The sequence below is a fragment of the Ambystoma mexicanum genome, chromosome 7q (assembly GCF_040938575.1).
Source record: "Ambystoma mexicanum isolate Mex_15411 chromosome 7q, UKY_AmexF1_1, whole genome shotgun sequence".
Lineage (NCBI taxonomy): Eukaryota > Metazoa > Chordata > Amphibia > Caudata > Ambystomatidae > Ambystoma > Ambystoma mexicanum.
This window is the reverse complement of record NC_090941.1, coordinates 692292303-692319615: the sequence shown is the minus strand read 5'-3', so window position 1 is coordinate 692319615 and position 27313 is coordinate 692292303. Positions and strand designations below refer to the sequence as shown.

General features: G+C 43.3%; 1 protein-coding gene across 4 annotated transcripts in view; it reads left to right on the top strand.

Annotated features, from left to right (window-relative positions):
* Positions 1-27313, top strand: part of SGCG (sarcoglycan gamma) — a 1266244-nt gene that overhangs the window by 379904 nt on the left and 859027 nt on the right. For 2 of the 4 annotated variants that reach the window (XM_069639249.1, XM_069639248.1), the window contains exon 2: positions 1043-1089. The exons of 1 other annotated variant lie outside the window; for it this stretch is intronic. The gene's annotated coding sequence lies outside the window, so the exon portion shown is untranslated. Of the gene's footprint in view, positions 1-1042; positions 1090-4166; positions 4187-27313 lie in introns of those variants that run through there. One more of the 4 variants, XM_069639251.1, reaches the window with a different exon arrangement.

Genomic DNA, 27313 nt, shown 5'->3' with positions numbered 1-27313 from the left:
TCCCAAATAAATGACTTATTTCTGATAATATTACACTTTCTCCTTATCTACTTTCTATCCTTCTTCTATCCTTCTTCTGCCAATAACGTTAGCAGCATCACTGAATATGTCCTATATTGCTCATCTGGGGTGCTGCACACCAGTAGATCATCAACAAATTGGACCATGGTGCTCTTTGTCTGTATGTTAGCCAAATCCATTTGTAACGCTATGTTAAACACACTGGTGCATTCACAATACCCCTGTGCTAATCTGGTGTGCTGACCCCTTTTCCCTCTATAAGTGAACAAGGTGAGATACTGTGAGTCCGGATGCAATATAGTGGAAAATAAGGCATTTTTCAAATCAAAACTTTGAAAACCTTGGCATCAGTGGGTATGCTGCACAGAAATGTGGCTGGGTTGGGGGACAATCAAGAACTCTGCTTCCACAATGTTGTTCAAGGGGCGTAAATCTTGTATAAATCTCCACGACCACCCCTTTGCTTTATTAACTAGGTACGCATCTGTGTTACATGGGGATTCTGATGGTACTATTATGACTTGCTGTAGCAGTGCCACTATTGTTTCATATATTCCTTCATCTGCATCTCTTGACATTGGATACTGCTTTACTCTGGCTAGCATTGCCCCATTCTTTAGTGGAATTCTAACCGCTCCTTTGCTTGTAAGGAGACCAACAACATGGGGGTCACTAGTCCATAATCCTTCATGACAATATAGTAAAACTTCTGTAGACATTATTATTTTCTGGGGGACCTATCTGTACTCTATTTTCAAATGATATGGGAAGCTGGTCTGGAAAATAAACTCATCATTGCTATCCCCATCTTGAAACAACGGTTTGTCAGTAATGTCAGTCAGTCACAGTGCTGGAACAATCACTAAAACAGCATCTGTTGCATGCAAAATCACTCTGTCCTCTCTTGCTACTACTGTTTCTACATGCACTGTAATTACTGTATTTTGTTCCCTGTCTCTTAACACAGCTACCCTGAACACATATTCTGCGGGCAATCTTAACAATTTGTCTTTTATCCTAGGGACCCATCCTAACAACAGCTGTACTCCATAGGAAAACAATTCTGCGGTAAGTGGCACTCCTCTCATAACTCTTTGGCCACATCTTTCATGTAAACAATGGATACCTGGTGTGGAACACACTAGGCCCTTGTCGGTGAATGAAATGGTCATGTTCCATTTGTGCATTAAATCACTATCTAGTATATTCACTGGTGTGCTTCATGAATACAACATGTATATCCCAATTGTGAACAGTATGTTTTCTGTTAAAGGAACCTATAAAATACCCCCAGAAAATCCCTGTGCATCCATAATCATGTCTGACAACGGAAATCCCCCCTACGTAACACCTGACCAGGTTGCCCCTGTGTCTACTAAGAAATAGAATGCCATATTCCCTATCCTCACTCCCACCCTTGGGTCCTCTCTAGGGTCTGGAGTTACTGGACACATCAGAGCCCTCTGTGGGCTGTCATATTGTGGATACATACTCATGCCTGTAGGTAGGAAGGGGTTCCCTCCTCTTACTGTGGCTCCTCCAAAATGTGGTAGAACCCCTGATGGTATCAAATTCTTGTCCCATTGTTGTGTTGTCTGTTGTGCTTGTAAGGCATTTGGTTGTAATGGCTGAAACTGGGGTTGTGCCTGTTGCTGTGTGGAATCAACATATGGCACCTGCTGTGGCTATGCTTGAGGTGCATCCTAAGAATATTGTGTCTGCTGCTGTGGGGATACATGGGTGTAGCATATGCTGCCCTACCTCTATAACCCTGAGGTGCCAACCCATATGGTGCCATCCCTCTACATTTGGTTCCTCTTGCATAATGTCCTGTCATCCCACATGTGCAACGTTGTTGTCCTCCTACCTTCCCATAACTACCAAATTGAGGTCTCCCTCCATCAAATCCTCATTCATTTACCTGTTTAAATCCTCCTCCTCTTCTTCGCAATCCCATGGGTCCTGGCTGCTGACAGCTCTGCTGATATTGTTCATCTCCTGTGTTTGTAATCACTGCCCCTTCTACTGCTATTTCCACCAATGTCTTGTGTACTAACTTTGCTTCTTCACCCATTCTGTCCTCTGCTTTCTTCCTTTCCTTCTGCTGTTTCATCCTACACTAACGGACAATATTCAATTGTTTTCAGGCCATGGTTTGATCTCTATACCTACTACTCTTGCATCTGCACGCTGTCAGGAGAACCTGACATATGATGGGATATTCATGTCCCAAACCTGTCTTGTTTCTAAGCACCATTTTTCTTTCATCTCCTCGATATACTGCAAGGGGTCCTCATCTATTTTCATTTTTTGCGTCATTATGCCAGTCATGTCTGATGTATCCGGGTGCATTACTCTTAACCCCTCCACATGTTCATTCTACAATTATTAAATGGTGGTACATTGTGCTGATTGCTATTTGCTGTTACATCTGCATATTCTGCCCTTCTCCATAGCTCGCCTGCCTAATCTCCTACTATTGAAGCAAATAAACTGTGCAAGTCTCTCACTGCTCAAGTTATTCCTGGTGTTCTCTTTCCTATTTTGTGAATCCATTTGACCTCCCCTGCTTTAAGGGACAGCAATTTAGCAATTACATTGTCCTTATCTTTCTGGGGCAATGGATATACTGAGCCAATCCAGTCCGCTTCTATAACAAGGGAAGCTGTGTGCCCTGCTTCTTTCACCTCGGCACACGCTTTACTTTTTTCCCCGTCGCCACAGCTATTCAACCTGGCAGGTTTCAAGGCCTGTTTCTGTATAACGATTCTCTTCTTGTGTTGTGCATAGGAAATAGAGGCCCTGATAGGCCTTCTTCATCCATTTCATGCTTGTCTAGTTATATCATAAAGAGTTATAATACAGAAATCAAAATCTTTCCCTAGCCACATAATATACAAAAAGCAAAGCCTTGCCCTAGTAGACACATGTTTTTAATAACATTGGTCTTTCTCAAGGCTATTCATTGGCAAGTATCATCTCATTACAGATTTGTCCCTTGAATTTAGCAAGTCCATATCAGTTCATATTAATTCATAGAGCCAGCAATTGTCTTGATAAATAAAAGAATACCCATTAATCAAGGAGTAAGAAAGAGAGGATGACAGAGAGAAACTTTAAGAAAATTAGTATAAACATTGTAACAAATCATAAAATCTTAAAGTTTAAGCATCACAATGTATGCAACCCATGTCGTTAAAGAATAGTATGTACTGCTGTGAGTCCCACATAATTCTCTCATGCAGGGAATCACCCACACTCCACTAAAGTGAATAGCAATTAATGTAAGTATGACATTGTGTCATTATACCCTCCTGTATCTTCCACTTGTGACCCCATTGATGTTCTATTGATGATAGTATGTCAGTTGAAATTTACATTAGACATTCAAGTAATAATGTATTAAACAACTTGTGATATAACTAGACAAGCACAGTTTTCTAGTGTACTCTGTTTGATAATGGTAATTTCAGAATAAGTTAGGACAAAACCTATTTACACCAGAGTCTGTAGCTGTCTGTAATGGGTATTGAGTATACTCCTAGTTAACAACCTAAGCACACCCCATACCTGGACTGTTTTCTGGCAATTACAATGTAAACCTTATCTCGTTCTACACCACTACTTCACAAATCTTATTTTAGTTATATATATATTTTTGGTAACATATGAATATTTAATTTTGAAACAAAGAAGAAGGTTTGGAGGTGCACCCCTTCAGATAAACAATCAGGCAGACCACGAAAATGGCAACGATATTAAGAATTAGTGAACAACAAAATGAAATACAAAAACAATTATTCAAAGGAAATGATTGAAAAAGCAAAAGATAAAATTCAAAATATATTCATAAGGAAGAAATTGTGAAATAATGTTATGTTATTATTATGTGGTGCAGTGTTTGTAAATCATGGTTTGATGGCAAGACATCATACCCTAGTTACCAATGTTTACCTGATGTAGCCCCCGCGCCATGAGGCGTAGCTTTGCCAGTTTGTGCAGTACCCCAATGTTGTCTCTAATGTATCTGTATACCAGATGTAGCTCCCCATACCACAAGGCATAGCTTTTCCAGTTTATGCATTTACCCTAATTTTGTCTCTTATGTATCTGTATACCTGTTGTAGCCCCTGTAACATGAGGCGTGGCTTGCCAGATCATCCTAGTAAGTACCACCTGTATGTTGTAACCTGTATGTTACTGTGCCTCTGTGGCCTCTAAGAACACAACTGAACTCTTTAAAATCTGCAAGGACCTGGCCAATCCTTTTGCAGTTTCCACTGTACGGTTCTGGCTTCTCACTTTACCACTAAAACTCAGGACATCCTGTCCTCTCTCTCCTCTTCCTCTCCCTCTACCTCTCTCGGCCCCCTTCTGGCCGCCTCTCCCCCTCCTCCTCTTTTCTCCTCTTTTTTCTCCGACAACACCTGACAATGTTTCTAGACTGGTCCGTCCAATAAAAGTGTCATCCAAAAAGGTGCTTCCCTGCTCATGCAGAACCATCAAGGGCCACATTAGCACCACTGGATCCTTCCCCTCTCTCCTGAAGCACTCCCTTGTGCACTCTCCCCTTAAAAAGCCTTTTGCCAATCCTACCTGTCTGGCAAACTAACACCCGATCTCATGCTGAACTTCCTTAAGCATCACGTAATCATGGTGACCATGTGTCATGTTGTGCCCCTCTACGACTTGAATCCTGCCTTGCAGTTGCTGATCTCTTGCAACATTATGGGTTCAGTAGTGGCCTCTGCAACTTGATGTACTGTCTCCACTTGCTTATGTGCTCTATAACACTGTATTTCACCTGCTTTGCTTCTTCCTCTCTTTCACCACACTCACTGCTTCTCAGTCTTCTCTTCCTCTCCCTGTCTTTGCCCTCTCTCCTCTCCTTCTCCCCTCACTATATTCTATGCACTTACTCGATCAGAATTGTCGTCAGATCTAGTATGATAATCGCTTGTTTGTTCTTCTCCCCCACCCTCACCTTTTGTCAATCTCCAGCACTACCAGAAATGTTGCCAGGCCTAGTACGATAGTCGCTTGTTTGTTCCTCACGCCCCACCTCAACTTTTGTCAATCTCCAGCACTACCAGAAATGTTGTCAGGCCTAGTACGATAGTCGCTTGTTTTGTTCCTCCCCTTGCCCCTTCCCTCACCTTTTGTCATTCCCCTGCACTACCAGAAATCTCATCAGGCCTAGTATGATAATTGCTTGTTATGTTACTCTCCCCCTGCTCCCCTCGCTCACCTTTTGTCAATCTCCAGCACTACCAAAAATGTTGCCAGGCCTAGAACAGTAGTCGCTTTTTTTGGTCCTCTCCTCTCCCACCCCTCCTTCACCTTTTGTCATTCCCCTGCACTACCAGAAATGTTGTCAGGCCTAGTATGATAGTAATTGTCTGTCTCATCTCCTACCTCCTCCTCTCTCCCTCCCCTCCTTATCATTGTCAAAGCTCTTGCACTATCTGAAATGTCATCAGGCCTAGTAAGATAGTTAATTTCACATTCTTAATGTCTCAAGGCATTGTAAGAATGTCATTGTATTTTCCCTTGCTCCCTTCCTTGCCTTGAAGCACTTTGAAACACATGTGTGTATAGGTGCTATACACATAAAATATCATATCAATATCAGTCCATTCCTGGGCAAACTCTTGGAAAAGCTGGCCATCTGCCAGCTTACACTCCACACTGAATCTGTTGGCCATCTCCATGACCATCAGTCTGGCTTCACAGCAGCCAGAGGTAAGAAAACTGCTCTCCTGAGCACCCATGAAGATCTGCTCACTAATCTTGACTCTGGCCTTCCTTCCATCCTCATCCTCCTTGACCTTTAATCTGCCTTTGGCACGGTCAACCACGCCATCCTGCTCAAACAACTCCATGAGAACTTGGGAATCTAGAATCAGCCACTGAAGTGGTTGACCTCCTTCCTCCTTGACCAACCCTACCAGGTCCAACTTGGATCCTTTCTCTCCAAAACCTCTCTCTCCACATGTGGCATTCCCCAGGGCTCTATCCTTTCACCCAGGCTTTTCAATGTCTACTTGGACCCTTTTTCCCACCTAATCTCGACCTTCTGCTCTAACTTTCAGTGTTATGCTGATAACACACAGCTCTCTTTCAGGCACCCCTCAACCTCTGCTTCTCTCTTGCTCATTCCTGACTATCTATCCACGATTCAGGATTGGTGCACCTCAAGGATCTCTGCTGTAATGGCAGTAAGACGGATATTCTTCTCATTGGGACCCCTGCTCCCGCGTTCCCTCTCTCACTTTAGCTACCCTCTTGGGCCCTCTTCCTTTGCCTTCCTGTGAGGCTAAAAGCCTTGGTGTCATCTTCTACTCCACTCTCTCCTTTTCTCCTTACACCACGGACCATGCCAAGAAGGCCTACTACCAGCTGCACCTCCTCAGAGGTATTCTTCCTTTTCTCACTTTTCCCCAGAAGCTCACTGTCTTGAGAGGCCTGGTTCTCTCTGGGCTGGACGACTGCAACAGCCTCTTTTTCAATCTGCCTTCCTCTACTCTCTGCCCTCTGCAAATAATCCAGAACAGGACTGCCAGATTTGTCCTTGGCCTCAAGCCCAGGGACTGTATCTCTCCAACCCTGAAATCTCTCCACTGACGCCCGGTGGCTGCCAGGATCAAGTTCAAGACCCTCTGCATCATCCACAAGGCTTTCTGAGGCCGGGACCCCCACAACATCCAAGTTTCTCTTCCGAAATACCTCCCTTCTCGCTCCCTTCGCTCAGCTACCTCAAATTCTCGGAGGGTCAGACTCTTTTCCAGGCTGAGAGTGGGGTTAGACATCTCTCCTATGCAGGTTCCTCCCCCAGGAATGGCCTCCCTTCCCCTCTCAAACTTGAGCCGGACCACCTTAAAATTACAGAAGCAGCAAAGACCTTCCTTTTCTCTTCTGCTTTCTCCCTCTCGCTCCCCTGCTGACCTAACAGTCTCCTGCACCGACTGGTAGCTTGGCTACCATCAAAGTCCACTGGGTACCAGATTCCTCCAAGATCAGTCTCTCCTGCACTGCCTCCAGTCCTAACACATACTTAGGGGCTGTAACTGTTACCCACAATCCTCTGCCTCCTTGCAATTACCCATAGCTGCGTTTCCCTGACTGCACTTACTCAGAGCAATGGTGCCCTGATTGCACTTCCACCTTCCCTCTCCTTTGCACTGCCCCTCCTCCCTTCCCCCTGCACTTTACGTCATAGCACTTGTACGATCTGAATGACACAAAGCCTAGTAAGATCGTTTGTCTTGTCAACCCTCTGTCCTCCCTCCCTTGTCTTGTCACGCCTAGAAATACTTGTTTACAGGCGCGTTGTAAATTACATATCATATCATATGTGTGGTCTTGCACTTTTAAGAATGTCACTTCGCACTTACTGTATCTAGTGCCAAGATGCCTGAGGGTTTGGCGCGCTGCTATAAATGCAAAAAAATAAATAATAAAACAAATAAACATATGAGGAACAACAAAAGCTGTGACTTACCTTTATAAATGTGATGATGAAGATGTTCAAGCCCCCAGGATCCACATGTGTTTTGATTGGAGCATGTCCCTCTTCGAGGATACTTGGATGCTGGCAGCCTTCAACTACTGGAATTACTTGTGCTGTTGTCTGAAGCTCTGCATCAGTCCCCTCTGTGTTGTGCTGTGGTACTGCTACTTTGGAAATACCGACCTTTGCTATGGTGCATCGCTGTGGCTCTATGTCCAAGGATGTACTGATTGGTTGATGTGCGGATTGGGCTGTATTCCTAGGTCTAATGAAGTGTCCTGTGATACATTCCTGGAGAGTTTAAAAGTCGCTTGTTACCCTGAAGAGCTTGAGGAAAGGACCTAATCCACCTTTTTGTGAGTGACAGTCTTGGACAATATTGGAACTTATCCTATACATAAACCTTGCGGTAAACTTAGGAATTACTTATTGAATTACTATAGTGGAATTCGGATACTTACTTGTGTGTGAACATAAACTGCCCAGCCCTCTCTACTTATGGGCTGCTTAGGGATAACTGCAGCAATGTAATACTAATATAAAGAAATTGGCATAATGCAACCAGGTGCACAGTAACAGCTCCAATTGGCCATTAGAAGGACAATTACAGGCCATAACATTATTTCCTCTTTGGTCCTCTGCTATACATTACCACCATGTGCAGTCTGCCACCTCCAAATCTGTCCTATCCTAGAACACCCTTTCTAAAGTGGGAAATATGGAAGGAGGACTTTCTGGATTACATGCTGGCCATGCGTGGTCCCACATACATTACTGATCGCTGCAGGGCACTAGTAATGCATTGTTTGGGCTTTGAGGGCTGCCGTATTTTCAAGAGTTTACCTGAACCTTCCCAATGAGTTGTGGAAAGTGGAGAAGGCTACAGTGCTGAGAGTTGAATGCCTGTGAGATGATACTTAGAAAACTGGACATGTACATGAAAAGAAATCTAGTATTATTCTCAAAAGATATTTCTTTGCCATCAAATATCAAGGCCTGGGAGAAAGTTAGAGAGGACTTCATCACAGGTTTGAAGGAGTTATCAAACAAATGTATCTTTAAGGACTCCTATGATGAACGTCTATAGGATCAATTCATGTTAAAAGTCAGAAACAATAAGATATGGGAGGAGATTTGGACAAAAGGAGATCCCAGCTGACCGAAGTGTTGGAAATTGCAAAGAAAATTGAACATATGTTGGCTTATGTGAAGGAGCTGGAAAGTAAAGATAATAATATACCTCACATCATGAGCATTGAGGCTGTCCAAAAAAAGAACAAGGGAAATCTCTGCAAAGACAAAACTTTGTCCCTCATAGGGAGGGTGCTAAAAAGGGAGTGACCCAAAGTACTCGTGAGCTTCAGCGGGATTGGTATGGTAGACAAGATGCAGTTAAAAGATGCTTTAGGTATAGTAGCACTGCCCATTTGGCGAATAATGTGAATTGACCAGGAATTAAGGCATCCTGCCTCAAGTGTTGAAGGATAGGACATTTTTCCAAATGTAGTAGAAATTTTCCAAAGGGTGGTGTGAGGGAGATTAATGCTGAAAGTGAAGAAGATGCTGAAATGAGTGATGCTAATGCTAGCTCGTCTGTGAGCCAAGTGGGTGCCAAGAATGTCAAGGGGGAGAAACCCCATGCCATTGTACTTGTATTGGACTCTAATTCTTCCAACTTCCTACATACGTGGACTATCCATTTTCTCAAGGTCATTGCACTGAGTGGGCCAGTGCAACAACAAATGCAAAACTGATGGTTGATGGCTGGAAAGTTATGCATGGATATTAGTCCCTGACAACTACTCTGAGCAAAAATCCAGACCATCATTTTTCTTCCAGCAATGCCAATGCCAAAGGGGTATGGGCACATACAAATCAGGCCAGGTCCCACCCCAAATGGGGGACTTGCAAAAGGGACGTGACCTAGCAATTCACTCTGGACTGCTCTCATTAGTGGTAGTTCCAATACTGATTTGCATGCAGAACCTTCTGCAAAGACACAGATGCAATAAAAACCTGTGTGTCGAAGAACAGTGCCAGTTTGTAAAAGTAATACTAAACCTCCCACCCATCAATTTTTGGATATTAGTGCAGAAAAGGGGGCACGGTAGAGACCTCAGGAAACAATCCTCTACAGTAGTTGCAAGCCAACAATCATAGCTTCGCGGTCTGAGGGAGCAGAAACAACCTGCTCCTTAGACCCATTGTAAAGGCCCCCAGAAGGTCAAGTAGATCTTCCTAACTCCCTGCCTCTGCCATGGACATTGATTGTGTGCAAGAATTATTTTTTTAAAAACATTTAAATCAGAGTAAACGTGAAAATGCATTGATGGTGTTTTGATTTATCTTTTTTAATTCCCATAGATTGAGATTTGTCATTGGCCACTGTCTAATCTGGTCTGTTCTTTTTCCATAAGTATTTCTCTGGGAGAAAAATGTGTTCTGCCCCTCCTAACATCATCTCGTTTCCTTGCTTTGTTTTTAGAGTCTTTGTGTTTATTGCTGTTACTATTTACATTTGATGCCCTAGGGTATGACCATGGGGGTTGTGTTTTACACTCATTTCGATTCAATGCACCTAAATGTGTTAACTGGATAATTGCCTAATTGTGTTTGTTTCACACCATGAACTCTTAATTTTAGATATGTTCTTAAACCAATTGTATTTTGCCACTTTATATTTCTTTAGCTGCCGGTAAGATAGCTCAGTGGGTTGAGCCTTCGCTGCTTCGCAGGTTCGAATCCCGGCAAGGCCAACTCAGCCTTTTATCCTTCTGAGGTCAATAAATGAGTGCCAATTTCAGTTGGGTGATATTGTATGTAAATATGTGCTCTGTAAAGCGCTTTGGATTAAGGTGCTATATAAATAACATATCATTATAGTTCATCTTTGAATTCTTTCAGTTTGCTCATTTTTCTTTGTGACTGTTTACCTCTTACAACACTTATGTACACATCATCTTCTTCTCTTTTGTAGAATTAGGGTCCCCCTATCAAGACAGACATACACCCATGCTATCACAAAGCATTCTTCTCCCCACCTCTGCTGCATAGCATCCCTCGCTCCATTGGCTTGTAGCAACTATTTCCCATTTTTGCATCCTCTTATCCTCCCCTTGTTCATTTGCTTTCCTCCAGCATAATATGGGTCTAGATACTCCTGGTGGGGGCAGTGTACGCCCCTCCATGGAAAAGCCTAGGTGCTCTGAGAACACCATGGTGGCGAGTTGGCGCAGTAACAGAGCCTATCAACATAATATAGCATCACAACATGCTACATTACTTGTGTTACATTCTGGGGGCCTAGTGCTTGTGGTCATTTTCATTGTACTGGAGCATGCAATAAATAAACAGAGAATACTTGACTCTCAGATTGTATAATTCTCAAAGAGTAGGTGGCACAACTCTCAAGGCATCCCATGTCAGTAGCTCCCCCAGTCCGGGTTAAGCGGGAATGGAGGAGCTCTTTGCTAGAGACTTATAAGCTTCTGTGCAATGTGCACTCATTCATATTGCATTTATGTAGCTCTGCTGCCACAGTATGCAGTTTTTATATCAAAAATGTTATATTGATAGAACATATATCGAATATTTTATATCGAAACATTCTATAGTGAATGCATTCAGGGGTGGGGTAAAGGGTTAAATATTTTTGGGAAACGACTGGGGTGGGTTTTTAGGAGTCAGATATGGGGGTATTTTTCAATATAAAAGTTTTGATATATAGCATTCTTTATATAACATCTCGATATAAAGACATGTAACCTGCTGCCACATGTAATGGCTGCCACAGATTTATATATTTATGAATGGGGGAAAGCTGAAGGCGTGGCCACACAAGCAAGTGCAGTGCTCGACTGCCAACTTTAACTAAAGTACAGCAGTACAGCAGTAAAAGAGTGTGTATTTCTCTGCAAAAAAAGAATGTATGTCTGAAAATGGTCTGCAATTTATTATTGTTTCTCAAACTATCAACTTCAATCATCTGACTACCGGTTCTATGTCATTCCAGCATTCCATCCCCGATTTTTATTTCTTCCACTGAGTATATTGCCGCCAATTTTTTCCCCACAAAAATTCGATTTTTGAGTGGGGTGCAGAAGGTTACCCTCTTAAGCCGCCCCCTTCACAGCTATTTACAACCTATTCTCCACACGCCTACCTCTTATATTACTTTACCCCCACCCCCATATTTTTCGATGAGCTTTTGCGAAAAAAATTAGCGGCAAAAAACTTTGCGAAAAAAAAAACGGGCGATGAATGAACGTTGTACCCCGACTATCAAAACACGAGTTTAATGGCAGTTTTTTGGAACAACATTTCTAGTATTCCCTGATAATGAATATTTATAGGATGATGGCTATTTTTCTCTCCTGTTGAGAAACAGGCTGTGGCATTAAAATGCACGTGGGCAGCAAAACAAATACACAATACAAGGCGGATACCGTTACACATGCGTGATGAAGACGTCAACATACTGTATTCATTGTAAGCATTGTGTAATATTAGTGTAATGGCACGCTCCGAGGCTTGCCTTTTTATTAGCTGCAGATTCATTTCCGCGGTTGCTGACCTCTGTCGACCTCCAACCTCAATCGACCTCACCCCTACATCAGACCACGGATCATTAGGCGCTGCCGCTGCCTACGGTCATAATATTTTCATAGCTATAATTCCAAATCGATATACAGCGTGCCTGGCCAATTCTATTCACTGTATGTATTAGTCCTATGGCTAAAATGTTCTGAACTTGTAGCGTGGCGGAAGGTGCCGACAGAAGTCAAGGACTGCTCATTTCACACTTTGCAACAGATGGCGATGCTAATATTAGTCAGCAATGCTGAACGTCCTCAGTCCCAGTGCAGCTGTAGCTGTAAAACTAACAAGCATGCTCGCCTCCATTTTGTAATCCGCCATTCTGATGTTTGATGTAATTAACATAGACGTAGTTTTTGGGGAATTAAGTAAAATCTTTTTAGATGCCAGAACAAACTTTTAGTTAAGAATAACTGGCTAGTGTTTCTCGGTGTTTTAGAGTGGAATAAGCCATTTGAGCCAAGTCACAGCGCCAGCCAGTAACCATCACTGGAGGTTCACCTCCTGTGCAGAACCACACGATCAAGGCATTGTGGCTATTATTCAAATTAGCCGAAATACAAGTCTTTTGCCCCAGAAAAATGTCTTTCTCCGAGCAATTACATATATTATGCTGTAAAAAGGAAGGGTGCATTTCATTTTAAATGAGGCATACATTAGAAATGTGTATTTACTAAATTAAATTCAACTTTCCTTAATAAAATAATTAGTGTTATTGACAAGAACCAGGCTATCTTACAAAATCGCCGGCCACCATACCCGTACACAAAAAGACAGCCAAGGGTGTCCTCGTTAAACGGGCGCGTGTTAATAAAGGCATTGGCATCATAATTAAGCTCAGCTGGTAACACACGTATATACATGTTTTCCATTGTTCTCGTGTACAATTCTACATTTATTTCGAAGGTAAATTTGCCTGTAGAATGCACGTTGTTATCTCTATTGTCTGATTCTATAAATAGAAGCTGCGTCCTAGGGATTCTGGGTAAGTGCTCAAAAAAAGCCCCCGGGCAACTCTCTGTCTGTGTCTTGTCTTCTGCCATCAGGTGGCGGGATTTACATTAAACTAACCGCAGATTACAATTTCTGCAGAGAAATTGAATAACTGAACACAAACGGCATCAATCCACGGCCGCTTACGCACAGGTAGAAATCACGCGACAAGCAACATCAGTGCGGTTTAGGAACCGACTTGCTGATAGTTGTGATCTGACAATGTCTGCTCATGTGCAGTACCTGTGCTGGAATTAGAGGAGCATTCAGTGATTGGGTCATGGCATAGCAACACATGTGTTTACCTTTGCTTAGAAGAGTGAATGGGTACTGGAAGTGACAACATCTGAACGAGTCACATGTTTAAACTAACGCAATAGTAATGAAAGCATGCAATCAATGTGAAGTGATGAGCCGTGCAAAGTCCCACCCCCAAAAAAGTCAGACGTGCAATGGGAAGGAAAACAGTGTATGATGTAGCTGCAACTTCAACGCATTTCAACAACAAGATCAGGGATAACGTAGAGGGTGGACGTAGTCCACCCACTTTTTTTAGATAAACATTGAATGCCCTCTTTGAATTTAAGCCGACCTCAGGGATCGAACCACGGTCGTCAGGTTTGCAGGTTGAACACTTCACCAGTGCACCTGACGAAAAATAACAAACAACTAAAGGTGAAATGCCTCACTTCGCTACTGCAAGTTCCAAGGAAAACATTTGTATTGGTTCTCGGAGTTTAAAAAATGCATACCTTTAAACTTTTTCCAAAACACTATTAGAAGAAAATATCCTCTCTTAGTTATGTGTGTGTGTTGATTTTATGAAAGGCAAATGCCATTGGTCCTGTGCAATTGGGGTGGTTATGCAAAGCCAATTTAATGAAATGTGCATGTTTCACCTAGATATGCTAATTTCTGACTGTTAGGTCCCCGCTTCTTATGGAAGCGGGCCCACGCAGGGGATCCGGCGCACGCCGGAATAACACACGGGAGCCTCTGCTGCACGCAACCTTCTTTATTCAGAACCGCCGGCGGAACTGCCGGAAACCCCTTGTCCCTCCCCCCTTCCCCTGACGTCACGTCCGGGACGTCAATGTCCTGAGGACCCAAACGGGGTCCGCCCACACAACGATGTGGGCGACCTGACACTGACAACGTCACATCCCATTGCTTTTGTTAATGAGTCCGCCCATTTTTATTTTTAGGAGTTGACCCTTGAACAAGATTTGAAATAGTCAACAGTTTCGGCTTCAGTGTAAGGATTGCAAGGGACTGCAGTAAACATATTACCTGGCCATAAGGTGGCAACAGCTCGCAATTGTGTTAGTAACTTGCTATATCATGGGAAACGCCTTTGAAAGAGCCAACACTGTTGGCTTTTCTTCTTTTAACAGACATTTGGTGCCAGGAACAGTTACAGTGACACACATATACACCAAGTGGTGGAAGGCACACTTGGTTAAGACATTGTTATTAAACCTGGAGATACTTTACTCCTGGCTGAATTAAAGTTATTACCATTCAGAAGACTTCTTAGAAATGTGCCATCCCATTAAAAGCACGGTGCTAGCTCAAAGAGCCCCCAGGGGCCGGTGTTTTGAGTGGCAAGGAGCAGCAAGTGGGTGAGAACGGCCATAGGGACTAGATGGCCATGGCCAGAGGCTTCCAATTGGTGGGCAAAAAGCCAAACAACACCCACAGGTTGTGCATTTCTCCTGTGACAATGTCCCCTACCTGTACCTGAGGACGGATAGTAGCGTGGTAAAAGGGACCATAGACTGCCTCAAGGTGTTATATGACGTTTTGCTGGGGAAGGAAGGATGTCAACAGGAGGGAGTTATATTGGAGAAGGAAGATGCCAAGGAGGATGGCCCTGGGGCTGCCCCCTGCTAATATATGCTGGACCTGGAGTAGATATAAAGAGGACCTTCAGAGCACCCCCACTGGATGCCCACATTAAGGCAGGGACAGTCACAAGAGCATGCATACACCATCATTACTTAGATACAACCAATGTAAGGGTCAATGACAGACACACAAGGTGAAGTCCTGAGAATAACGCTAGCCGGGGTACTCAGGGAGAGGTAATCCATCATGATGGCTCGACCGAAGCACACAGTCTAAGCATGGACGCAGTTCCTTTAAGTGAAAAGAGTTGTGTTCTCCTGAGATCAATGGCATGTGTTTTGATGAATTGTGTCCTCCAGAACAGCTGCTGGGGAGCAAACGACATTGTCCTAGCCTAGGGGAATCCTGCAGATACAAAGTGTCTTTCTCCAAACAAGATCAGTGATATTAAGCGAAAATGCTCTTCCCATAGGAATGCTCATTGTTCTTCCTGTGTCTCCCGGGCTCGCTGCACATGCAACGTTACTGTTTTCCTTTGCTGAAAGCATTCCTTTGGCACTAAGTAGCTCCCCTGGCTTACCACAGGTTTCCATGGCTTGCACCTCACGTGCTGGGGAGACAGAGAGACCTAGTTCAAACCAAACTATGCCAGCACACAAGGTGTGTAAAGATGGTCATCCAAATGTCCAGAGTAGCTCTGAAAGCCAAGCTGGTGGCAGTCTTTCCTATACCCGAGGCGATGCTCTATAAGCCCACATTAACAAAGACAAAGGGGAAAATCACAGACCAACACAGCCCACGTTACACTGGAGGAGGAAGCTTGACATTAGGGCACATTATAATGGAAGATGAAGGTGGTCAGCAGGAGGCATTTATATTTCAGGAGGACGATTGTCTTCAAGAGAGTGTATTTATTTACCTATTTTAGCATTTACAGCAGCGCCCAAGACCCTGATGTGTCACAGCGCTAGTTACAGTAAGTGCAAAGTGACTGAATATGAACTGAAAGACAACACAAACTTGTTACAACATGCGTGAAGGAATAGAAAGCATATTTTGGCAGAGCCACGCATCATGGTACAGGGGGGCTAATTCCATTGTGTAAAGCATGTTGCAGACAGGTGGGATTACAAGTACAGTGTGGGGCTGTGTGAGCCAAACCCAGTAGTAACAGATAGGTTGAATATGAGCACAGCGCAGGGCTGAACAATGCAAGCTCCCGAAGTCACATATAAGTAAAAAGTGAGCACAGCGCAGGGCTGAACAATGCAAGCTCCCGAAGTCACATATAAGGAAAAAGTGAGCACGAACAATGCAAACTCCAGAAGTCACAGATAGGTAAAAAGTGAGCACAACGCAGGGCTGAACAATGCAAACTCCAGAAGTCACAGATAAGTAAAAAGTGAGCACCGCGCAGGGCTGAACAATGCAAACGCCAGAAGTCACAGATAAGTAAAAAGTGAGCACAGCACAGGGCTGAACAATGTCAAATCCAGGAGTTACAGGAAAAAGAAAAAGCAAGCACAGCACAGGGCTGAACAATGTCAAATCCAGAGGTTGCAGGTAAGTAAAAAGCGAGCACAGCACAGGACTGAACAATGTCAAATCCAGAAGTTACAGGTAAGTAAAAGTGAGCACATCGCAGGACTGAACAATGTCAAATCCAGAAGTTACAGGTAAGTAAAAAGCGAGCACAGCACAGGATTGAACAATGTCAAATCCAGAAGTTACAGGTAACTAAAAAGCGAGGACAGCGCAGGACTGAACAATGTCAAATCTAGAAGTAACAGGTAAGTAAAAAGTGAGCACAGCGCAGGGCTGAACAATGCAAACTCCAGAAGTCACAGATAAGTAAAAAGTGGGCACAGCGCAGGGCTGAACAATGCAAACTCCAGAAGTCACAGATAAGTAAAAAGTGAGCACAGCACAGGGCTGGACAATGCAAACTCCAGAAGTCACAGATAAGTAAAAAGTGAGCACCGCGCAGGGCTGAACAATGCAAACGCCAGAAGTCACAGATAAGTAAAAAGTGAGCACAGCACAGGGCTGAACAATGTCAAATCCAGGAGTTACAGGAAAATGAAAAAGCAAGCACAGCACAGGGCTGAACAATGTCAAATCCAGAGGTTGCAGGTAAGTAAAAAGCGAGCACAGCACAGGACTGAACAATGTCAAATCCAGAAGTTACAGGTAAGTAAAAGTGAGCACATCGCAGGACTGAACAATGTCAAATCCAGAAGTTACAGGTAAGTAAAAAGCGAGCACAGCACAGGATTGAACAATGTCAAATCCAGAAGTTACAGGTAACTAAAAAGCGAGGACAGCGCAGGACTGAACAATGTCAAATCTAGAAGTAACAGGTAAGTAAAAAGTGAGCACAGCGGAGGGCTGAGCAATGCAAGCTCCAGAAGTCACAGATAAGTAAAAAGTGAGCACAGCGCAGGGCTGAACAATGCAAACTCCAGAAGTCACAGATAAGTAAAAAGTGAGCACAGTGCATGGCTGAACAATGTCAAATCCAGGAGTTACAGGTAATTAAAAAAGCAAGCACAGCGCAGGGCTGAACAATGTCAAATCCAGAGGTTACAGGTAAGTAAAAAGTGTGCACAGCACAGGACTAAACAATGTTAAATCCAGAAGTTACAGGTAAGTAAAAGTGAGGACAGCACAGGACTGCACAATGTCAAATCCAGAAGTTACAGGTAATTAAAAAGCGAGCACAGGACAGGACTGAACAATGTCAAATCCAGACGTGACAGGTAAGTAAAAAGCGAGCACAGCACAGAGCTGAACAATGCAAAATTCAGAAGTTACAGGTAAGTAAAAAGCAAGCACAGGACTGCATGATGTCAAATCCAGAAGTTACAGGTAAGTAAAAGCGAGAACAGCGTGCTGGACTGAACAATGCAAACTCCAGAAGTTACAGGTAAGTAAAAAGCGAGCACAGCACAGGACTGAACAATGTCAAATCCAGAAGTTACAGGTAAGTAAAAAGTGAGCACAGAGCAGGGCTGAGCAATGTCAAATCCAGAAGTTAGAGTAAAAAGCAAGCACAGTGCAGGGCTGAACAATTCAAACTCCAGAAGTTACAGGTAAGTAAAAAGCGAGCACAGCACAGGACTGAACAATGTCAAATCCAGAAGTTACAGGTAAGTAAAAGCGAGCACAGGGCATGACTGAACAATGTCAAATCCAGAAGTTACAGGTAAGTAAAAGTGAGGACAGCACAGGACTGCACAATGTCAAATCCAGAAGTTACAGGTAAGTAAAAAGTGAGCACAGCGCAGGACTGAGCAATGTCAACTCCAGATGTTACAGGTAAGTAAAAAGCGAGCACAGCACAGAGCTGAACAATGCAAACTTCAGAAGTTATAGGTAAGTAAAAAGTGAGCACAGCACAGGACTGAACGATGTCAAATCCAGAAGTTACAGGTAAGTAAAAGCGAGAACATTGTGCAGGACTGAACAATGCAAACTCCAGAAGTTACAGGTAAGTAAAAAGCGAGCACAGGATTGAACAATGTCAAATCCAGAAGTTACAGATAACTAAAAAGTGAGCACAGAGCAGAGCTGAGCAATGTCAAATCCAGAAGTTAGAGTAAAAAGCAAGCACAGTGCAGGGCTGAACAATTCAAACTCCAGAAGTTAAAGGTAAGTAAAAAGCGAGCACAGCACAGGACTGAACAATGTCAAATCCAGAAGTTACAGGTAAGTAATAGCGAGCACAGGGCATGACTGAACAATGTCAAATCCGAAGTCACAGGTAAGTAAAAAGTGAGCACAGCGCAGGGCTGAGCAATGTCAAATCCAGAAGTTACAGGTAAGTAAAAAGCGAGCAGAGCGCAGGGCTGAGCAATGTCAAATCCAGAAGTTACAGGTAAGTAAAAAGTGAGCACAGCACAGGACTGAACAATGTCAAATACAGAAGTTACAGGTAAGTGTGCTCCAAGACCCTCAAAGGGCCCATAGAGTCGGGGTTTGCTCAGAAGCACTTTAAGACGAGATAGCAGCACCCGTGAGATGGATGGAGGTGCAGATATATACTTCAACACCAATCAATAAGGACAACTCAACGGTTTAGCAAAGGGAGTCCTTTTAATGACAAGTACAAAAAACAGGCAGTCTCATGAATATTAGCGGATGTGTGATCTTCCTTCTCGCTTCATAACTCCAATGAACTTCACAAAAATCATAATATTTATACTGAAAACTCATCATCATTGACGTTTAACGCTTAAAATTGGCATGCATTTCTATTGGTTAGGAAAAGGTAACTTTAATATAGGTATTATATCTGCATATGGTAACAGGGTAAGGGGATTGGGTAAACACAGTCAGGTGGGGCATCTAAGCCCTACTTTCAAAATGGCTAATGTAGACATCACTAAAAGTATGATGTCCCATTGGTTCTACTAACTATAGGATCCTAGATTACTTGATCCACTATGATTGGGTTGGGATCAACCCCACTCATACTTTTCCACTTCACTTAGCAGCACACAGAATGGTCAGCCAGGTGCTGGGTGACCCTTGGCTGCCCTGGTCTTCCTCCAATTATTGTTACAATCAATCATCACTTTAGTAGCCATGTGTCAATTATTTCACTGTGGTTGGCCTCGAGACTGCATCTTCTGTCTGGAAAAGTTCTGATATCTTCGCCTGGCCCGGTGCCATGCATAGGTGTGAACTCTCGCTTCTTCTTGCTCGGCTGGTCATGTGTTTCAGACACTGTGAATTTACCTCTTTTCCACATAATTTGTGTATTTGATTTTCATTTAACCCACCACCTCTCTTCGTCTTCTTATCTTAACCTTTCAGAAGCAGGATATTCTGTTCTTTGTTTCAATTAAATGTAGCTACTAGTCGTCTCTTCCACTGATAAGACTTTGGTCTTCCTGGCACGGACTGCCTCTGCTGAGTTTCGTTTCTGCCGCTTATTCTTGATTTTGCTAAATATGAAGCTCTTCTCGTGTGGCCTCTAGTAACCCTTGGATTTATTCTGCTTTTTGTGCAAAGTGGAAATACACTTATTAAAATACTTCTTTTGAGGTAGATTAGGTATAGTGGCGCTTGCCGCATTATCTTTCTACTAAGCATAGCAAGCCGCATGGTTTTCTTAGCTTTCTTGCAGTTCCAAGCATATGTACATGTGTAAACTGGTCGACTATCTTCATCATGCTCGTGGCTTAAGCTTCTGCATTTGACATCGTTGACACATTGGGTTCACGATATCGTTGTTCATGGTGTTTCGTCTCTTTGCATCATTCTCTGGTCGTCATTTCTTCTATATGTGAATCAGTCCGGGTTCTCGTGACGTTACCATTCATCTTCCATTAAGACCTTTTTGGTTTCTTCAGGGACTGTACTTAGACAATCTTCATTTTGTTTCATTTGTTGATAGAGTTTCCTCAATGGATATATTACTGTCCATGGTTTCCTTGGTACTGGTACTTCAATAGGCATCATTCTTCTGATGAGTACTGGACACTGCCCCACTGCGGCTCCCTGCTGGTTTATTTGCTCATCATACATCACATATTTCAGTGTGAACGTTCCTGGTACTTTGAAATGGGCGGTTGGAGTGCAAGCTTTATTTGGACCTCCTCTGTACTCCCCCCTCTGGGCGATTCATCGACCACTTTCACCTCCTTCCTTGGATCCATCTTCTTTGATTACTCTGTGTTCACCTTTACTTCATCGTCTGGGTCCATTCCTTCTTCATCTTCTGGGTCTATACATCATGGTCTGAAGAAATGTCTCTTTGAGGTCCATATCTTTTTGACTCCTTTTAAACTTCCTGCTGTTCTCACATGATCGTCCTTGTTCCATGTCATTAGGTGACACTGTCCATTTGGGCTGCAGTAAACCCATCTTCCCACATAATTTCTGTGCTTCCTGGGATAGAGAAACTTTGTTCCCTCAGGTGCATGAATGCTAGATTTCACAAAGTCTCTTATCTCTTCATTGGTCAGGTCTTTGGGCTTCCATCCTGGCTTGATATCAATCATGATCTTCATCCCTATGGCTTTCTTCGCAATTTTCTGGCACTGAGAGATTAGTATCTTGATAACACAGAATCCTAGTAATATCATCACTAACAGGGCTCCTAGGAACTTGAATGTATCTGCCATCCATTGTGGAACCCATGAGAACAGTGAGCCAAACCAACTGTCATCGTCCACTTTGTCAGTTTCATCAATTATTTGGTTCTGTAGTTTTGTCAGCATACCTATTGCTTCTGTTAGAGTTCCATTTTCTTCATCGTATGATGGTATGAATGCGCAGCATGATTCTCCAATTTTTGCACAAACTCCTCCATCCATAGCTTTGATCATGTCAAGCACGTATCTGTCTTGGAGAGTCATCAGTCGGATTGCTCTTAACTCCTCCTTGATTGCGTTGAATCCCTTTATGGTTGTGTTGATGGTCTGCAGTAACTCCCATCTAGTTCTCTGCAACCATTTAGTATTTTACCCTACTTGGAATCTTGGCATGAAGATTGTCATGAAAAGTGATGAGGTAAGGCTAAATAGCCTGTGTTCATATGGGATTGCATGAAAAGCTTCTTCTGATTTGGCAGAAAAGTAATTCTCTCTCTTCATCTGAGTCAGCAGTTCCACAGATCCCTTCTTCCTTAGGTGAGCATCTGCTTTCGGGAAACTGTCAATGTTTAGGTCGCTCTTCGGATCACCAATGCTGGAACGTGGACATTCACTATTGTGCATATACCTCCCCAGTTTCTCGGCAGTCTGATGTATGCTTTGGATCCACATGCCCAATAATGATCCATAATCAATGCAGTTCCATGCACCATTCCTGGAGCGTCATGATCAAAGCTATGGATGGAGGAGTTTGTGCAAAAATTGGAGAATCATGCTGCGCATTCATACCATCATACGATGAAGAAAATGGAACTCTAACAGAAGCAATAGGTATGCTGACAAAACTACAGAACCAAATAATTGATGAAACTGACAAAGTGGACGATGACAGTTGGTTTGGCTCACTGTTCTCATGGGTTCCACAATGGATGGCAGATACATTCAAGTTCCTAGGAGCCCTGTTAGTGATGATATTACTAGGATTCTGTGTTATCAAGATACTAATCTCTCAGTGCCAGAAAATTGCGAAGAAAGCCATAGGGATGAAGATCATGATTGATATCAAGCCAGGATGGAAGCCCAAAGACCTGACCAATGAAGAGATAAGAGACTTTGTGAAATCTAGCATTCATGCACCTGAGGGAACAAAGTTTCTCTATCCCAGGAAGCACAGAAATTATGTGGGAAGATGGGTTTACTGCAGCCCAAATGGACAGTGTCACCTAATGACGTGGAACAAGGACGATCATGTGAGAACAGCAGGAAGTTTAAAAGGAGTCAAAAAGATATGGACCTCAAAGAGACATTTCTTCAGATCATGATGTATAGACCCAGAAGATGAAGAAGGAATGGACCCAGACGATGAAGTAAAGGTGAACACAGAGTAATCAAAGAAGATGGATCCAAGGAAGGAGGTGAAAGTGGTCGATGAATCGCCCAGAGGGGGGAGTACAGAGGAGGTCCAAATAAAGCTTGCACTCCAACCGCCTATTTCAAAGTACCAGGAACGTTCACACTGAAATATGTGATGTATGATGAGCAAATAAACCAGCAGGGAGCCGCAGTGGGGCAGTGTCCAGTACTCATCAGAAGAATGATGCCTATTGAAGTACCAGTACCAAGGAAACCATGGACAGTAATATATCCATTGAGGAAACTCTATCAACAAATGAAACAAAATGAAGATTGTCTAAGTACAGTTCTGATTCTCTCCCATTTTTCTTGTGCCATTATTCCTAAAGCAGAATTTTGGGCTTTCCAGTAGCACTATCTGCAAGGGTCCTCCTCTGTCTTTGACCCAGGTCAGCAGTTTTGCAAGCTTTGGCCACAATGGCTTGCATCCATCTCGCACTGTTGATGATAGGCTCGATAGGCTGACCTATGACCATCCATGCTCTGCATATCACTACTCCTTTCTTCCATCCATCTGATGAAAGCACTGTTCCCCAAATCTGCATTTGGCCTCTGTTCTTCCAACTTCGAGCCTCTTGTGGAGTTTTTCCTTGGACATTTTGCTTCTGATTCACTTCCCATCTGATTTCAGCTCCTTTTACTCCAGGTTTCTCGAACCTGATTATATGATTCTTAGCATGAGCTCTGTTTCTTGTCTTTATGTCTTGAACATAATCATCTTCATCGGGATCAGTTGCTTCAGTTGACCACTTTAGTGAGGCATCACCTCCCATGAACTGGCCACTGGTCTTGCACATTGCTACATGCGAAAGACAGTGTGCTGCTAAGAATTTGGACTTCCCCATGCTGTACGGTAGGAGTGCACAAACAAAACATTTCCCTTCTGAACTTTGTCTTCCAACTTCTTTCATATGCTGGTACGAGATGTTGTTTCCCAAATGAGCTGTGCTGTCCAAGTAATCGTTTAGTTTTATTGTCGTCTCTGTGCATGCTTCTCTTTATTCTTAAGGTTTTCATGTAGTTTGCTATAACTACATCCCTGAATGCATCTGTATGGCTCCTTCTTGCTGGAGGATTCCCAGGTATCCCAGTCCATGATGCAGGCCTTCTCATCTGTGCCATTTGAGTAGACAAAAGACTGGCAGTTCTTTCCTCGTCCTCATGTATCTTTTGCTTTCTGGTTAGAAATGTCCATACCCACTCTGGCATTGGCACAGTATATGGCTGTATTGTAGAACTTGTACTTGTCCCTTTCACTGGAGCATATGTGCTTGTCCATGCTGTCTCTGTTGGTCAATTCTCTAACTCCTCTTGTCTCTTCAGGAGTTCAGCTTCTTCCATTTGTCTTTTCACTTCGCTTGTAGTGGAATTTCCCATAGCAGGCAGTCTCTTCTTCTTCCATGATTCGGATTGTGGTTCTGCAGTTATTGACACTAGGCCTGTTGTGTGTGCATTCAGTGTTTGCATGCGTGTGGTTGTCAGTACTTCTTTTCCATTCAGACTCTGCCGACCCTGTCTCTGGCTTTTCACTTTGCTTGTTACCATTCGTGTATGTGTATTATTGCTGATTATATCCATCTCAAGTTCATTCACTCCTTTATCAGATCTCCTAGGGACTGGAATTACTAAAAAGGATCTGGGTGCTTTTGTAGGTGTCATGTGTACATCATTAGAGGGGTGCACTGGAACTGAGGTGCTTTGTGCACCAATACAAAATGCAGTTCTGATTGTTAGTGACAGTAAAACAATGATGAATATAATACATAAGTACATTATGCCTCTGTAGGTAAATCGGCAGCATTTACTCTCCGAGAAATACAAACCTCTTTCCTCCCAAGGGAGGACTAGATTACTGCTCTGGGTCCCCATCTTGATCATTCGTCGAAATGTTAACTTTTAATATCATCTTTAGACAATATTATCTCTGGATTCTGTTGGTTATGTTTGTGAGCTGTAGGAACTAAACAATTGTCTCTTTGTCTGAACACTGGATTGTCTATTATTTCTGGATACAGTTCTCTTTTTCTATGTGAATGTCAAAAACAGGTAATAATCCAACAACTCTCTCTACTGTGCATGTTCAAAATATACTAACTCCCAGTCTGTGCCTCTGATTTGCTTCATTCCCGAAGACATGTTGTGTCCTTGTCAATATGAAAATAAGAAATTACATTTCTGGCACTTCTCTCTCAATCTGTCCCTCACTGGAAAGTTTAAAATCTTCTCAAATAATTCTGTTGATGGTTAGAAAGTTCCACTTGCATCACAATACCATGCAGGCGCATGCCCATCTGTGTTGAATTAGCTGGGTCTCTGATAAATGCGAGGATGTCAACATCTACAGGTCTCCCACAAGTTCTAGGAAATCCTGGATTATGCAAAAGAAGACATTACTCGCCAACCTGCTGTTTCTGGTGATAGGGACATTTGTCCTCTCTTGCTGAGGTTCGGGACTGTAGGCTTTCACTTCACTGTGAACAGTGTCTGCACTTTCCGTGTGCGTGGAGAGCAACTTGGATTAAAATGCTGTTTAGGATTATGCTCAGATGTTCTGAATTGGCTGGATCTCGAAGAAAAGTTAATACATCTGCCGTTCTCCCAACAAGAGCTGGACAGTCTTAAATTAGGCGAAAGAATAATACGTTGATAAGCTCATTCGCTTCCTTCTCCGCTTGGGACATTTGGTTTTTCCTCACTGTACTCAGGAAGTAGGAGGAACTGTTCGGCAATTACAGTAAGCAGCCTCTTTACAGTCTTTTTGTTTTCACGATCTTGAAGAACGTCAATGATACTGGTGAGCCTTCCCACCAGTGACAGGTATGATCTTAGCACTAGATTGAAATAGGACAGCACATCCTTGGTAATGTTGCTACTGTGGGACACCATAAGTAATTCTGAACAAGGTCTCTGTGTGGAAAGAGTCTGGATACTGTATTTCCTTCCAATGTATGTGTCCTCGATCAAAATTTGGCATATTCTTTCCTAATCAAGGCTTCAGTGTGCCTCAGTCCAAAGTTCAAAGTCAACAGACTATGTTCTGGCTTACGAGTGCAATTTTCTTCTCCACCCTGCAACTAGGATGCACAGAGTGTCCAATTTTATATCCTTATCCCCATTTTTGCTCAGAGGATTATCCAAAATGAAGGCACAATTTTTTGCACAAAAGTTCTTTGTCTTTATTTTGCTGCTGCTCATGCATCCTTCTTCCTCGTCATGGATCTAACCTGCACGTGCTGTGGTTCTTCCCCATCGTCCGTAGTCTCTTTGCGATGGGGTGCAGGCAGGGGGCCTTCTCCGATTTATTGTTTGATGCCACCCAAAAAGCTCCAAGCTCTCCTTCCTTGTAGCTTTACTGCAGAGGGAGTGCAGTGTTCCACTGTAAAGGGACCGTTAAACCTTGGCTTGTCCCACTTTTTCCTTGTATGGTTCTTTACCAAGACAGTATCTCCAGGGAAGATGGTTGGTACATGTAATCCTTGAGCTGTGTCGGCAGTAGTATCTCCTTCTGTGTTCCATGTTGCCCTGCACCCTTTTCGTCGTCGCTGCAGCTGGCCTGAAATTACAGTAAGGCAAGATGTCATGCAATTCAAGTAATTTTGCATTTCAGACCCTAATTTTTCTCCTGTTGACTGGGAATCACATCTAGCTCTGTCTCGGAGTGTCAGGGGAGTGTGCATTCTTCCTGTGGCTATTTTGTGCAGTATAAGATGGTGGCCAGAACCAGGTTGGTTTCTGAGTGCATACAGTGCCAAAGGAAGGCAGTGTAGCCATCCCTTTTTTTAGAGTAAGCTTCAACTTGGCTATCCTCTCCTTTAATAAGCCATTGAGCTTCTCACATTTCCCATTACCTTGTGGGTTATACGCCAACGAGAACTTGTGCTTTATACCAAGTAACAAGCTAATCTGTTCAAAAACTTAATTTACAAAATGGGTCCCGTTATCTGATCTCATGACTTCACATACCCCCCACCTGGGGAATACCTACATCGCTAAAAATGTGGCCGCACAGGTAGAGTCTGGGTGTGTACATGGACCTGCCTCTATCCATATAGAGAATGGACACACCACAACAATTAGGTATCTGTACCCGTTACATACTTGGATCATGTCAACGTAATCGACGTGCAAGTGCTGAAAAGATCTATTTGGCCTTGGGATGACTCCTCTCATTACTTTTAATGTGCGCCCAGCTGTGCACTGTTGGCAGTTTATACAGTTCACTGTAAAAAATGCAACATGCTCTGCTAAATCCGGTATGAACCAGTCTTCTGAGAGTGTTGCTGTTAGATTCTCTTTTGTCATGTGTGCTGGGTAGTGTAACTGCTCCAGTGCTAATTTTAACAGGGCTATAGGCATTACTGGTATACCAGTGCTGTCTTGTCGCCATAAGCTTTCAGAGGGGTTTAAAGAACACCCTCACCGTTTCCAAAGTTCTTTTCCTCCTGTGGTGTTTTCTTTTGGAGTTCCATCAACTGTGTTTGTCCCAGATTATTGTAGTTTTCAGGTGCACTCCGTGCAACAATCATTTTCTCATTTGTGTGAGCGACTTCTACCTCCATGATCGTCTCACTCTTGGATGCCATACGCTTGGCTTCCGTGTCTGCTCCTTGATTTCCTCGTGAGATAAAATATGTCCCTTTCGTGTGGCCGGCGCATTTCACGACCGCTATGCCCACTGGAAGCTGTAGTGCCTTAATCAGCCTGTCCAATAAGGCTGCGTGCTGTACTGGTGTGCCGTCCACTCAGAGGTAGCCCCTCATTTCCCAGTGCGCTAAGCCTGCATGCACTGTTGACGTCACATAGGCGGAGTCACTGCACACCGTTACTTCCT